The sequence below is a fragment of the Carcharodon carcharias genome, chromosome 13 (assembly GCF_017639515.1).
Source record: "Carcharodon carcharias isolate sCarCar2 chromosome 13, sCarCar2.pri, whole genome shotgun sequence".
Taxonomy (NCBI): Eukaryota; Metazoa; Chordata; class Chondrichthyes; order Lamniformes; family Lamnidae; genus Carcharodon; species Carcharodon carcharias.
This window is the reverse complement of record NC_054479.1, coordinates 138,844,425-138,860,290: the sequence shown is the minus strand read 5'-3', so window position 1 is coordinate 138,860,290 and position 15,866 is coordinate 138,844,425.

The following is a 15,866-nucleotide window of genomic DNA, read 5'->3' as shown; positions in this document are numbered from 1 at the left end:
CTCGGTGTAAAACCGGGGTCAGGATTTTACGCTGAACACGCGGGCATGTGCCCTACTCGGAATCGCGTGAAACTGTGCGCGAAGATGTCAGGCAACACCCCCCCCCCCCCCCCCCCCCCCACCACCGACGTCATTGCACCCGCAGGCCCACATTATGGTTGGCAGGCCATGCAGGAGTCTGAAGCGAGCATGCCGACAATTAAGCGGGCAATTAAGCCCATTAAGGAGCCCCATTGTCAGTGATTTTATCCACCTTTACCGTTGGCGGACGGGTCAATCGGCCAGGCGGCCTTCACATTTTCGCTACAAAACTCCAGCCGGGGCGGGATAACGTGTCTGGGGTTAAGGAGGACAGAAGAAGATAAAAACAAAAACAGAAAACTGCGGATGCTGGAAATCCAAAACAAAAGCAGAAATACTTGGGAAAACTCAGCAGGTCTGGCAGCATCGGCGGAGAAGAGCGAAGCTGACGTTTCGAGTCCTCGAGGACTCGAAACGTCAAATTTGCTCTTCTCCGCCGATGCTGCCAGACCTGCTGAGTTTTTCCAGACAGAAGAAGATGCTTGAGGGATGAGGTGCTATGTGGGCCTGCTGTCAGGCGCCTGCAGTTGCAGTATTGACACGGGTTACAGCAGTTTATCAACCTCATTTCACTCCTGCGGGATGGCAGCTCCGCAGCAGCGGTCAGCCTTCAGAGAGCGCCTGTCCACACCCTCCCTTTCCTCAGGCAGCCACCATTCTCCCACCACAAGGTTCAGGCCCATAAACCATTGCAAAATGGTTGGAGGTGGATAGAAGCCTCCATTTCTTCGGCTGCTTGCAATATTAGCTGTCAAAACTGCCGAAATTGAAAGTAAGCGGCCTCATTTGCGAGCCTTCAGGTGACGGTGCCGGCTCTCTGTCGGGACTTGTCTCAGGATTTCGGCATTCCCTGAATGGCCTGTAGAGGTCCTCATCCAGCTGCCATTTGCTCATGCTCCTTCCATTATCGGGAATACCTCAAGAGTGCTCGATTCTCAAACCAAATATAATTCAGGCTGCTTTGTCACAACAATTTCGCTGCTTCTTGTAAATCAGACTTCAATCCAATTTTAACTAAGCCTGAATCAAAGTTAGTGCTGTCTTGCTTAATCACTAATGATTTCATAAATAGTTAAAGGATTGTTGTGTTATTTGCCCTGAATATTGACGGTGGGGGAAGGGAGGACTGGGCATGGGGCATTACGTTCTTTCCCTTTCCGGTTGCAAGGTGATTAACGACAAGCACAAAAGTTGAGACAATGAAAATATAAGATTGCTCCGAGTCCATGATCGGTAAACTGCAGCTTAAGAAATGCTGCTTGGACCTTATCAACCAAGGTTGAGGTTCTGTCCGTCACACAACAACACAGGCAAAAGGTGCTCTTAAACTGAACTGTTCAATATTAACATTTAAAAGACCTCGCAAGTGTTTTTCATACCAAGCGATACATGAGACAGTTTTGTAACTAAAACTAATGATGATGGAATTTGGGAATAGGTCAATCAAAGTCGGAAAGACAGAAGATGACTTTGGCGCAAAGTGTGGGCACTAGGGGTGCTGTTCAGGGAGCAAAATGGTGTCAGATGCACGTGTGTCCACTTCTACCATAAATTGTTACCCCAGTGAGTCCAGCATGGCTGATGATAGACTGCTGACTTTAAGGGAAGGAGACTGCAGATAGCCTTCATGGACGTCCTTGAGCAGCTCTGGGCCGAGGAGGCCCAGTTTTAGACTGCGCCACCTAGGCATGAACGGCAGGATTCAGGGCTGGTTGGCTGACAGGGAACAGCAAGGGCACTGGTGGTATGGCAGGGGTGTGAGGAAGAATGCTGCCATCCCCTGGGGTGGCACTTCATCCATCCACCAATCTGTTGGAGGACAGATTACTGGGCTGGCGTGGTACACTGCAGGCCCATTTAGACACTGATAACCACAGTCATGGTGTCAGCAGCCCCAGCTTGCTTGGCAGCAAGCTGGCTTTGCATGGCACCAGTCCGACATTCCACTGCAGCACTCGGGCTTTGTATTGACTGTCAGACACCGTATCATGGTCGGGTCCTCAAGTCTGCTAATGTAGTTGGCCATCACTTCCATGTCAGAAAGGGTGGACTGAAACTCTGCACAAAGCCCTGTGCCAAGATGAAACTGGACTCCTTCATGCTTCTTAACATTGAATGGAGGTTATCTGGCAGGCTTCCTAAAGCACCAAGCATTTTTCTGCACAACCCCATTAGCTTTCTCCTGGAGGCTGTCTCATTGAAGTTCTTAGCTGAGACCTCTGCAGCAGAACCTGTGCCAGAACCTGATCTATCCATTGCCGCCAGCCCTGACTGTAGCGCACTCATGTCTCGTGTAGATTTCGCCTCTAACCTACCCCCCAAGTGCAGTGTCTGCATCTAAACTGCTACTTGTGTGTGAAATCTCATGACGTTGCTATGTCTTCATGGTCATTCGCTAGATGTTCCTCCATTGCTGTCCAAGGTGCATCTCTCAGCTATTTGAATGGATGAGTCATTTGAGTAAGCATGAGGTATGGGGAGAGGGGGTAAGTGGTGTGTGCTTAAGCCATCTGCAGCTTGTAAATCAGAAGCGGTTTTGACATGAGGGGAAGTGGTATGTGAATAGGAGGATTAGGTATGAAGATATCATCATCTTTGATGGTTTCAGCCCTGCTGCTAGACAAAGTTTAAGGTTTGATGTAGGTATGATTTAACCAGAACTACAGGATTAATGTTCTGCTCACACTTTCTTTGTTGTTATTGTAGTTTTTAGACAAACAAACAAATACAACAGTGCCTGAGTTTCCTCCTGTAGGAAGAGCCTAATAGATATTAATAATGGCCAATGGGTTAATCTAGTAACATCAATCTCTCTTCTGCATTGTGAAAATGAAATTTGATTCATCCACAATTGTACTACCAGAGAAAGAATCTGTGGCAGACTTTATCTCATTAATCCTGGACTCACAGCCTGAACGGGTGAGGCGTTGTACCCATGGAGCCAATGTGTTAGTTAGTTGTTTGATATTTGGGATTTGTTTTGGTGTGGAAACACATAAATGATCGGCTGGGTCAACATCCCAGAGTTCCGGCGTGCAGCATTAGGAAGTAAAGGGCACGGCATTCCCCCTGAATCTAGTTCACTGTGAAATGCTTCACCTGCCCTGAAAATAGGATGTTTCTTTGCTTGACTTCTGACATGTGCACTGAATTACTAAAGTTTTGTCAGATTTTGCAGGCAATGAGCATATGAAAGAGAATGAATGAAGTGGTTAATGTGTTCACAGTGATGAAGATAGGCTTGCATTTATATAGTGCCTTTCATTACCTTGAATTTATATCAAGCCTTAACTCTCAGGCCATCCCAAAACATTTTGGATATATTTAACTTCTCTGAAGTAATAAATAAAGGGGCTCAAACTTACAACCTTCTGCTTTAGAGGCAAGAGCACCACTTACTGAGCCATTGCATTCAACTGCTGTCCATTAAAAATAAGGAAATATAAAACAAAAAATAAGAAATTAGATTTTTTTTATTCAGGAGTTGTTTGACTTATGGAATAAATTGCAAAGGATAAAACATTGATCAAAACAGTTTAGTTGGATTTAACAGGAACTTGTATTTATATCGTACCTTTAGCATAATAAAACACCCCCCTGTGCTTCACAGGGGAATTATAAAACAAAATATAACACTGAGCCTAATAAGGAGTTATTAGGATAGGTGACCAAAAGTGTGGCTATATTGTTCAATGGTTTGTTTCATCTGTTTTTGATTATGCAAGTCAGGTAACTGATCCTTGATTACTTGCTTGATTGCTTATGCCTGTGGGTGAAGCTAGAGAGTTGGGTACTGACACCATTCTGGGAATGGTCCAAAGAGGATCTGGGATCTAGCAATGACTGTATTTGATGGAAATCCCATAAGTTCTGAGATGTTTAAAAGTATTGTGAATAGAGATTTCAAACTAGAGTTATCACTGCATTGTTCTGAGATAATTCAGTCATCTAAGATATAGAACAACCCAGCAAATACATAACAAGAGTTGACAACAAGTAACATTGAGAAAAGTTTAACTTTATTAGCTCCAGAAACATTTCTTTCATCGCCGGGAGACCCTCCCATATTGTGGCAGCATGGACTTCAGGACTCAGGACCTACTTGCTCACTATAGGATGGACAGTCTGGATGTAGCAGAAGACCAGACAATATTCAAGCATGTCAGAGAAGATACGTCCACATTTGATATAGCAGTAAGTGCTTGCAGAAAATACTTCAGGCCAAAAGAAAAATATGACAATCGAATGATATACATTCCATCAGAGATCCCAGGGAAATGATGAGCCCATTAAACAATATGCTGCAGTGCTGCAGAAATTGGCTTCTACATGTAAATCTTCTACAATAACCAATGAACTAATTTGTGACCAATTAATTGAAAAGATTTCAATTCCACGAATTAGGGGACGCCTCCTCATGGAGGATGATGATTTAACTTTGGAAAAAGCCATGACATTGGCAGTCCAAATTGAATCTGCCATGCTATATTCCAAGATGTAACACAGGAATGCACCCTTAGACTCAGGGCTGCAGACACAGCTTGCCTAACCTGCTCAAGTGTAAGGGTTGTGGACGAGGAGACTTCAGCAATCTCAACAACATATGTCCTATCACGGGCAGATACCTTCAAAACTGTGCCCGAATTGTGAAAAAGCTCATTGTGTCACAACATCATGTCCAACTCAAGCGAAAATGTGCAACTCATGCTTAAAGTGGAATCATTTTGTAGGTCATTGAAGGAGAAAACTTCTTGACACGTGGAAGAGTTTTCTTTTCTGAGAGTGGGTTACAACATGTGTATACCATCAGAAAGGGCCAGGCACCAGATCCTTTTAAGGATGGGTTCACAGAAATATGTACATGAACTACAAAAAGAGACACTTGGAAGAGAAACCATTCCAGTGTGAGGTGCAGAAGGCTCTATTTCGGACTCCCTTCTCACTGCAGAGAGATCTGCCGATACACAACAGTGAATGGACTTTCAGCCATAAAAAGGCTGGAGAGAAGAAGATTTGTCCACATTGTGACCAGAAATTCACCTACAATGGAACATTAAGTGTGCATATTTGGTGAATGCCTTATCAGTGTCCTTACTATGACAAAGCTTTCAGCAAGAATGACGGATTAAAGATGCATATTAGAACACACACATAGAACCATAGAAAAGTTACAGCACAGAAAGAGTCCATTCAGCTCATCATGTCTGCGCCAGTCAAACAAGAGAGAAAAGAAACAAGCCACTCATTTTAAGACCATAAGACCAGAAGACATAGGAGCAGAAATTAGGCCAATTGGCCCATCGAGTCTGCTCCACCATTCAATCATGGCTGATAAGTTTCTCAACCCCATTCTCCCGCCTTCTCCCCGTAACCAAAAGACCATAAGACATTTTAATCCCACTTTCCAGCACCTGGGGTCTGTAGCCTTGCAGGTTACAGCACTTCAGGTGCAGATCCAGGTATCTTTTAAATGAGTTGAGTTTTTCAGCCTCAACCACCAACTTAGGCAATGAATTCCAGACGCCCACCACCCTCTGGGTGAAAACATTTTTCCTCATGTCTCCTCTAACCCTTTGACCAATCACCTTAAATGTCTGCCCCCTGGTAATTGACCCCTCAGCGAGGGGAAACAGGTCATGGGAAAAACCTTACCAGTGCTCAGGATGTAACGAGGCTTTATTCTGAAGAGAGGCCTAAATGAACATATAAAGACACCAGCTGAACTTACGATTGGTCGGAACTTTTACATGCCCCTGGTCATTTTTAAACAGTCAATACCAGTTAACGAGAAAGTCAGAGTAAAAGCAGGTGAGATTGTAAAGTGATAAAGTAAAGCAGAAGCATACTTTGACAAATGACCAGGTGCAAGGGAACCACGATATGAGGTTGGACATTGGGTTCAAATCAAACGGCCAAATCACGACCATAAACTTGCATAATTTCTGTCAGGTCCAAAGCAGATCGAGCATTTGCTCGGTTACCAATGCTTATCTGTTGGATGACAACACCAAGTGGAATGCAAGAAGCTTGATGGTGAGCAGATCAGGATATTTCGGGGGCAGTGATTATGAGGATACATTTGCTTTTCCTATGAGGAATATTGATCAACCGCCTCATCAGATAGAACTACAGCATCAAACTCGTAGACCGAATCACAGATTGAAGAGACCTTTGTATCTCAAGGACTATTTCTGTACTTAGAGAAAACAGACAAGTTGAACTCTAAGAAATGACTTGATATATATGTGTTTGTTGTTTCAAATGATTTAAATGAAAATTAGGTCTTTAGTTAAAAGGGGGAAAAGATGTAGTGTTCAATGGTTTGTTTCACCTGTATTTGATTATGCTAGTCTAGTAACTGATCCTTGATTGCTTAAGCCTGTGATTGGAGCTGGAGAGCACTGACACCAGTCTGACAATGTTCAAGAAAGAATCTGGGATCTAGCAAAGACCATGTGTTTTGGGAATCCTGTAAATTTTGAAATGTTTTAAAATATTGTAACTAAAGATCTAGAATTAGGGTGGTCACTGCTATTGTTCTAAGATAATCCAATCATCTAAGATATACAGCAACCTGGTGAAAACATAACAATGGTTAAAGAAGGAGCTTTTAAGGGGCATCTTAAAGAAGGAAAATGTATTGGTGCCGGAAAGATGTTTAGGGAGGGAATTCCAGAGCTTTGGACCTTAGCAGCTGAAGGCAGACCCACCAACAGACAACCAAATTGGGAATGCTCAAGTAGCCAGAATTAGATTAGTGCAGATATCTCAGAGGGTTGTGGGTTGGAGGAGATTACAAAGATGGCAAGGGGCAGGCATTCAAGAAGCTCAACACCATCCAGAACAAAAGAGCTGCTTGATTGGCACCCAATCCACAACTTTAAACATTCATTCTCTCCATCAGTGGCACACAGTTGCACCATGTAAACCATATACAAGATGCACTGCAGTAACTTGCCAAGATTCCTTCAACAGCTCTTTCCAAACCCGAGACCTCTACCACCTAGAACAAGTGCAACAGGCATAAGGTAACATGAGCACCTGCAAGTTCCCAAGCCACACACCATTCTGACTTGGAATTATATCATTACTCCTTTATTGTCACTGGGTCAAAATCTTGAAAATCCAGTGATGTTCACATCCCATGAATGAATATGAAAAAAGGTTGGAATACATCAGAAAGAGGGAGTCTTCTTGACCCTTCCTGCATTTTCCTATTCTGAAAGATTCTGGTGTTCCAAGGTACTTTTGGAAATGACAGGTAAATGTTAGGGTTTCTAGTGAGTTAGTTCAGTAACCTTTCATTTCTCTAGGGTCGAAACCTTCCCCTGTCTGGTGGACTTGTCATTTTCAGTCCTAGTTTCCTTGAGTGCAGCACTCTACAACTCAAAAGAATTTGATAATGAAATTCAAAAAGGCCAGAAAGATGGAGCTGGGGTAGAGAAATAAACCCGTATTATTCTGTATGGGCTCACTTCTGTGTCTGAGGGTCAGGTATATCACTGGGATAGTGCAGCATGTGATTTATTTTGCTTCTGGCCTTAGAATAGCTAACTTGAAAGGAGTTCAAAGAAAAACGATCCCAAAGGAAAAAGCACAGAATTGTAATTTAAATCATGGTAGTTTGTCAAGTTTGGTGGTCTAATGGCATAGTGGGTAGTATTCTGGCCTCTGAACCAGAAACCCTGGGTTCAAGTCCCACTCCAGTACCCAATGACCAAGGAAGGTGTGTTCATAACATGGTCAAACAGGTTGAATATCAACTTCAAATCATTCCAACACATGCCAATGGCAGCAGTAAGAGCGGGAGAGATTCCTGATCAGCCAGGTGCTGAAAAGAATATCAGAGCCTCAACCATCAAGATCCATAACACCAAACTACAACATGCCTGTAATAATGAGTGTTGCCAAAATGACTTGGGCTCCCTGAATGACCTGTAGCACAACACCACCATTTTGGCAATGAAGAAAGCCTTTCAGTAGTAATATTACTATATTTGCAGATAACACTAAATGATGATGCTCTGTGGTAACTGTTATGGTTATTGATAGGAATACAGCTAAAGTTGACTATTTGGGCCATCCAGCCTGTTCTGTTTGCCATGGCAGCTCTTTTATCTTTTTAGTATCAACCCCCTGTCCTTCCTAACTATCTCTTAATCACTTTTGTTCCTAAATGGTTGTAAACATTTTAATTGATTCTTCCTTTGCACCAGTGTATTCCATATTGTCTTTGTATCAAGACAGTTTTCTGGAATCTCTTTTAACTGGTTTAGATTTAATTTTAGATTATGTCCTCTTGTTCTTGATTCTCCTATAAGTGGAAATTGTCATTCCTTATCTGTCCTGTCAATTTCTTTCAGGATTCTAAACACTTCAATCAGATCTGTCCTTAACCTCCTCATCTCCAGGTCCATGTAACCCAAATTTACTAAATGTCTCAATGCATTGAGCCCATTCATTACAGGTGTTATCAAGGTGAACTGTCATTCCTCCAAGGTCAGTATATATTTCCAGTACGTTGGTCCAAATGATATGTGACCAGCGCTCTGCATAATTGCCCTGATGCCTCTTCACTTTTCTATACGTTACTGCTAGCAATGGTACCATTCAAAGAAATCAGGGCCAGTTAGGTTGGGGGAATTAATGAATGGCAGAAGGATTTTATGGGGCTATGAACCCCATGGGTCCCAAAACAGTCAGGTAAAGATTTAGGGGCCATATGGATTGTGTCACAAGACTGAAGCTACTCCCTTGTCAAGAAGTCAGCTCACTGTCACCTTCTGAAGGACACATAAAGATCAGCAGTAAACGTCGGCCTTGCCAGTGATCCTGACATCTTGTGAATGAACACAAAATAAAAAGTTTCACTCAAAAGCGTACAGCAACATTCCTTGTCAGGACGTAAGCGATATACCCAATATGGTATCAGATTTAGTACAGGGTAAAATAGAACACACTTTGATTTGTTGGATCTAACTATTGCTGCAAAGGAACCTGTGCATTAAAGGCACAAGGTCCATTCTCGAGCAGGCTGAGGCTGATACCACACCTCCAAGGAAGGTTTATTAACTTGCCACTATTGGTTTATTTGAAATCTGCTGTATTTCTGCCTTTGAAGCCAGAGATAATTTACTTTGAAATATCAGTTACTGTAAGCTTTAACTGACCCTTGATTTTTATACCGTCAAGAGATTATGGCGGGAATCTTGTTGAGGTGCCGGAGGTGTCACTGGCCAGCTGGAGAGCCAGCAAGGGACCCGCGCTGCCTCTTTTCAGGAAGGCCCACCAAATAACATGCCAATCAGGCAGTGGTGATGCCAACAGAGGGCCTTCCCCATGAATCAAGACCCCAGGGGTGGAAGTCCTGCCTACTGAGAGCTGTCAGCCAATCAGAGGCTGGCATCTCTTGTGCTTGCCACTGCCACTGGGGAGGTTGTTGCTGTTGTTGAAGGACACACCCACCCCCACCAAACCCCACCACCCCCCCGCTCCCCTCAGAGTCCTAGGATTGTGGAGGTAAATGATGTGGGGGAGGGGGATTTCGCAGGGAGGTGGGGTCATGGGGAGAGGGAGCAGGGCGGTCAGAAGCAAGGTGAGGAGGGTGGTTCTCAGTGGGCCCCCCCACAACTTCCCAATGTGCAGTCCCTCAGTCAGGCACTGGTTGCTTTTGATTGAGGGATTCCCACCACCAACCCCTCCTCGCCCCTCCCAGGTGACAAGCTGGCCAGTCGGGTTTACCTGTTGTGCATGCCGCATGGCGACAGTCCCACCTGCAGCTGGGTTAATACCAGTGGCACCAAGATGAGGGCCTTAAATGGTCATTAATTGGCCACTTAAGGTGGCGGGGAATGAAGGTCGACCATGGGCTTTCCTGCCCAGAACTTAATTCTGGCAGAGCCGGGAAGGCAGTGGGGTTCAGGAATGCCAACATCCTGACTGAGTAAATGCCCTTCCCACCTCTAAGCTCACCACCAGCCAGAGCAGAAGATTCCACCCTTATATATAATGAATATTATGACATGTGTGTTCTGCCTGAAGGCAAGTCCCTGGCTCATTGCCCACTGATGCTTCACCCTGAGCCCTTTCCCTTGGTAGTTTTTATCCAGGGCTGGTTTGCCATTGCATTCCACTCTCATGGGCCAATCAAGGAGGTAAGTCCCAAGTCTACCTCAGCCATTGGCTGTTGGTGTTATTCCAAGCTATATGCTAGCCAGCTGACCCTAACCCACCCTCATCATGATTGTATAGCGCATTGTTGAACAATATAATAATGGGATGTAGGTCTATCCATAACATGATAAATGACAGATACAGATTAAGTATCCATATTCTAGTGCAAATAACATATTGATACAAAGCACAAAAGAAAATTGGGAGCTATATCTTATTTGTGCACTGCCCTGGCACACAGGAAAATGTCAAAAAATATTTGACATTAAGGGAAATATAACATAACAATTGACCGACAAATTGTGACATGGGATGAACAAGTAAACATTGAAAAAATGTGGATAATCAGCCTACTATTAATACTAGAACAGATAAACAAGCAGGGTAAATGTTTAATTATTTCTCTGGAACATGCAAATTGCGAGGCATTTTAAGGCTGCTTACCAAGCAAGAGAGAAAGAGAGAGAGAGGGAGAGAGAACAAACTACAATGCTGTACTGAGCACAGGTTTTGAAGATGTGTGCCTATCCACCTCCCTCTTTCTTTGAAGTATTGTCCCCAGTTTTGCAAGCAACTATCCTGAGAACTCTATCACAAACAGATATTTTGGAATAAAATGTAGAAATCTGCTCCATACAACAACACCCATGAAGACAACTGGACAAAATGGCTGCAATGCAGAATCATTGTGTGGAGACCAGCGAAGAAACAACTAACCACATATTCCTTTGGTTTATTTTTCATGAACTGTAAAAATCCTCTTCTGCTACCTGTACTGGTGTGAGTGTGTGCGTGTGCCCAGACAAATGTGTGAGGCGTATAAATGGTGGCTGCAAGTTAGCTAGTTTTTTTTTTAAATACTGGAAATATTTTCAATAAATTTGCCTGATTCTTTGTTTAACCTAAGAAAACTTGCCTGACTAATTTTTTATAACCTAAAACGTAAATAGCGGGACTCCTACAGAATTGTTGAAGCACATCCTCTCTAAATTCACACAAAACCCTGTTATGGTCAAACCTGGTGTGGGAGAATAGGGGAGACACTTCACCCCCTCTTCATGTGCTTGTAACAACTTCGGAAAATGTTTCCTTTCATTGTGGTCTGTCACCTCAGAGAGGTCAAACAATTGTTCTGCGGCACCACTACTCACTTTGTTAACTCTTTTCTTATTTAAAAACCAAAGACACTCTTATTATCCATCTTTATATTACTAGCTAGCTTTCTCTAATACTCCTTTTTCCCTCCTTATTAATCCTTTTGTCATTCTTTGCTGTTCTTTATATTCTTTCCAATCTTCTGACCTGCCATCCGTCTTTGCATAATTATATGTTTTTTCTTAGGTTTGATATTTTCTTTAGCTTTTTTCAGTTAACCACAGATGGTGGGCCCTGCCCTTGGAATGTTTCTCTCAATGGAATGTATATATTCCGTGTATTCTGAAATATTCCTTTAAATGTCTGCCACTGAACTTCTATTGACCTACCCCTTAACCTCATTTGCCAGTTCACTTTAACTAGCTCTGCTACTCTCATAATTACCCTAATTTAAGTTTAAAATACTAGTCTTGGATGCACTTGTTTCTCCATCAAAATGAATGTAAAATTCAATCATATTACAATCGCTACTACCGAGGGGTGCCTTCACTAGGAGGTTCTCAATTAATCCTATCTCGTTGCTCGATACCAGGTCTAGTATGGCCTGCTTTCTGGTTGGCTCCAGAACGTGCTATTCTAAGAAATTATCCCAAAAACATTCTATAAACACCTCATTTATGCTACCTTTGCCCATGTGATTTTTCCAGTCTGTATGTAGATTTAAATCCCTCATGATTATTGCTGTACTTTTCTGGCAAGTTCCCATGATATCTTCTTTTATACACTGTCCTATTGTGTAGTTACAGTTAGGAGGCCTGTACACCACTTCCATAAGTGACCTATTGCCTTTATCATTCCTCATCTCAACCCAAAGCACTTATACATCCTGTTTTCCTGAACTTAGGTCATCCCTTTCTAATGTGCTAATACCATCATTAATTAACAGAGCCACCCTTTCACCATTTCTTAACTTCCTGTCCTTCCTAAATGTCACGTACCCTTCAATATTCATGTCCCAATCTATGTCACCCTGTAGTCATGTCTTCGTAATGGCCATCAGATCGTACTTATTTATTTCTATTTGCACTCTCAGTTCATTTGTTTTGTTTCAAATGCTACATGTGTTTAGATACAGAGCCTTTAGTTTTGTCCTTTTATTATCTTTGTATCTGATAATTTGTTTTTAGATTTTTACTCTGTCCTTTCCTGTCACAGTCTGTTATCATTTCCAGTTTTAACACTGATCTCTCTTGCCTTGTCTCTATACTTTGGTTTACCACTCCTTCCCAAATTTGATCTCTTGCCCCACTATTTAGTTTAAAACCCTCTCTTAAGACTCTAGTTAGGCAGCTCATGAGGACACCAGCCCCCCCGCATGGTTCAGGTGTAACTATCCCAATGATACAGATCCCACTAATTCTGGTGCCAGTGCTCCACAAAGTGGAACCCACTTCTCCCACACCAGCCTTTGATCCACGCATTCAATTCTCTAATATGATTTGTCCTATGCCAGTTTGCAAATGGCTCAGGTAATAATACAGACATTATTACCTTTGAGGTTCTGCTTCTTAACTTGGTGCACAGTTCGTCATACTGATTACATAGAGCCTCCTTCCTCATCCTGCCTATATCATTGATACCTACATAGACCACGACCACTGGATTCTCCCCCTTCCACTGCAAGTTCCTCTCCAGCTCCGAGCAGATGTCCCTAACCCTGGCACCGGGCACTCACCACAGTCATCTGGACTCTTGCTCTTTGCTACAGAGAACAGTATCAATCTCCCTTACTATATTGTCCCCAATTACCACTACATTCCTTTTTGCTCTCCCCATTTGGATAGCTTCCTGTATCATGGTGCAATAGTCAGTTTGCTCATCCACGCTTCAGTCCCCACTCTTATGCAAACAAGAGGAGAGAACCTCAAACCTGTTGGACAATTGCAGAGGCTCACACTCCTGCACTCCTGTCCTCTGGGTCCTCTTACCTGCCTCACTTGCAGTCACACCCCTCCTGTCCCTGACCACTGACCAAATCAGAAGGCCCTATCCTAAGTAGTGTGACTTCTTCTTGGTATAAAGCATCCATGTAACTTTCCCCCTCCCTGATGTGTTGCAGTGTCTGCAGCTCAGCCTCCATCCCAATGACTCTTGACTTCCTCAAGCCACAAACACTTACTGCAGATGTGTTTTCTCTGGATCACAATGTTATCCAGGAGATTCCACACATGCTGCAGCCTTGACACATCACCTGTCCTGCCATTCACAATGTGTTTTAAATAATTACTTAATTATATTAATCACTTCTTTTTGTAGTTTTCTTATATATTTGATTAACTTTACCATCACATTGTGTACAATTTTAAACCTTCGGGCTGGAATAGAACTTACCCACTTACCAGATATTCACCAAACAGCTAGCTCCCTTCCCTGTAGCAGAGCAAAATCCAATTTCTTTGGGGTGAGAAAGATGAAAAGGGGAAATGAACAAGTCCTTCTCCAAATTCCAAGTCTTCACTCAAGTTAGTTAAGGCTGCTCTGAAGTACCCTGAATTTATAGTAAACTGAACCGGGGTTACAGTAACCAGACTTAACCAGAATTAACCGCTCAGCTCCTACAGCTGAGAGTGCGCTTACCCTGTCTAAACTGCAAGAAAGAAAGAAATTAGCCTGCTTACACAGTACTGCTAATTACAGACTAAATTAGATTTTAAGAGCAAAATTTAAGAACAAAATTAACATTTAAAACTCCCCTCTCACCAAACTCCAAGTCTTCACTCTGTTAGGAAGAAAGTAAAGATTTAATGTTTATCTAAAATGTTTGGGCTCATTTCGTAGAACTGAATAAGTGAGTTAACACCTTTGTTTAAATAGAGACAGAAAATTTAAACACGTGCCAAGCCTTTGGGGTGAAGGACTCTCAGAAAGGTAAGGCTCTCTCTCTTAATGACAGATGTAACTACTGTAGAAAAGAGTGGATAAAGAACCATTTTCTTTTCACAATCGTTTGTTGCCCTGCCATTTAATGTTGTTGTTGCCTTCAAATTGCCACAGAATGTACCAACAGGCAGGCCAAAGGAAAAGCAGCCTCAGTCAGAAGAAGCACAAAGGGATATTTATGAATTTGGTTAAAAGGATATAAAGTGAAACCTGAGCCAGAGTGGGTGAAACGGGTGAAACGTCTCTCACTCAGTTCATGATGGTAATTTTTCAACTGTTTTCATTTTGAAGCATTGCTTGCAAAAAGGCCTGGTATAGTGACAAGGAATAACAGAAAGGATTACAAAGGTTGTGTTTAGAGATTACAGTATAATTAGCTTGTAATTGGAGACAGTGCTGTTCTGTAAATATGGACTTTGTTCCAGTTCATGAATGTGTCCTCCTATAAATGCCTGTAACCATTCTTTCTGAATTTGTGCTTGGTGAATCTTAGAATGTGTGCTTGCTTTGGCCCAGTGAAAATCCTTAATACAACAAAATCCAAGGAGTCCAGACTCTGAGCTGAATCATATCATGCATTTGGAAATAGCAAATATTTAAAAAGACAAAATCCCTGCTCACTTTGGCCAGTTGAACACGAGAGGTACAGAGTGCTTTCCCATTGACTTCAATAGGTTGCTGTAGCATGTTGTACTGCGATTCCAAATTGTAGTGTTCCAAGTTTCCCCCACGGGTCAGTCAGTCAGTACGTGGAATGTCCTAAGTTCAGTTCCTGGTTTAGTCTGAGCTTCTGCTAAGAGATTCTGGCCACTGTGTCTTTGGGTGAGAGAGAGTTTTAATTCAGCCAAGTTTTACGTGACACTGTTTGCTGTCTAGTAACTCCTGCTGGCAGGTGTCATGTGTTGGCTTTGGGTGAAAGAAGGATCAGAGGGAGAAGGGAGAGCAGTGGTTGTTCAGGTAACTTTATGTCAGCACCTTTGTCTATACGCCGCCTTTAATATGCTAAAATGCCCCAGAGTATTTTCAGGGGAGCTGAGCAATGCAGACACTGAGCAGGGTGAAGATTTGTGGAGGAGATCAAAGCCATTCTTACTTCATAAAAGGTGGAAGGTAATGAAGTAACAGTAAGCAGTTTAGGAAGCTTAGGGTTTTTGTGGGTGGGCATGGAACAGAGTGCAACTCTGAAACCCACAAAAACCTGCTCACTTGGCACCAGTCTATTTTTTATTCATTTACAGGATGTGGGCGTCGCTGGCTGGGCCAGCATTTATTACCCATCCCTAATTGCCCTTGAGAAGGTGGTGTTGAACTGCCTTCTTGAATCGCTGCAGTCCCTGTGGTGTAGGTACACCCACAGTGCTGTTAGGGAGGGAGTTCCAGGATTTTTAACCCAGTGAGAGTGAAGGAATGGTGATATATTTCCAAGTCAGGATGATGAGTGACTTGGAGGGGAACATCCAGGTGGTGGTGTTTCCATGTATCTGCTGCCCTTGTCCTTCTAGATGGTACTGGTCGTGGGTTTGGAAGATGCTGTCTAAGGAGCCTTGGTGAATTCCTGCAGTGCATCTTGTGGATGT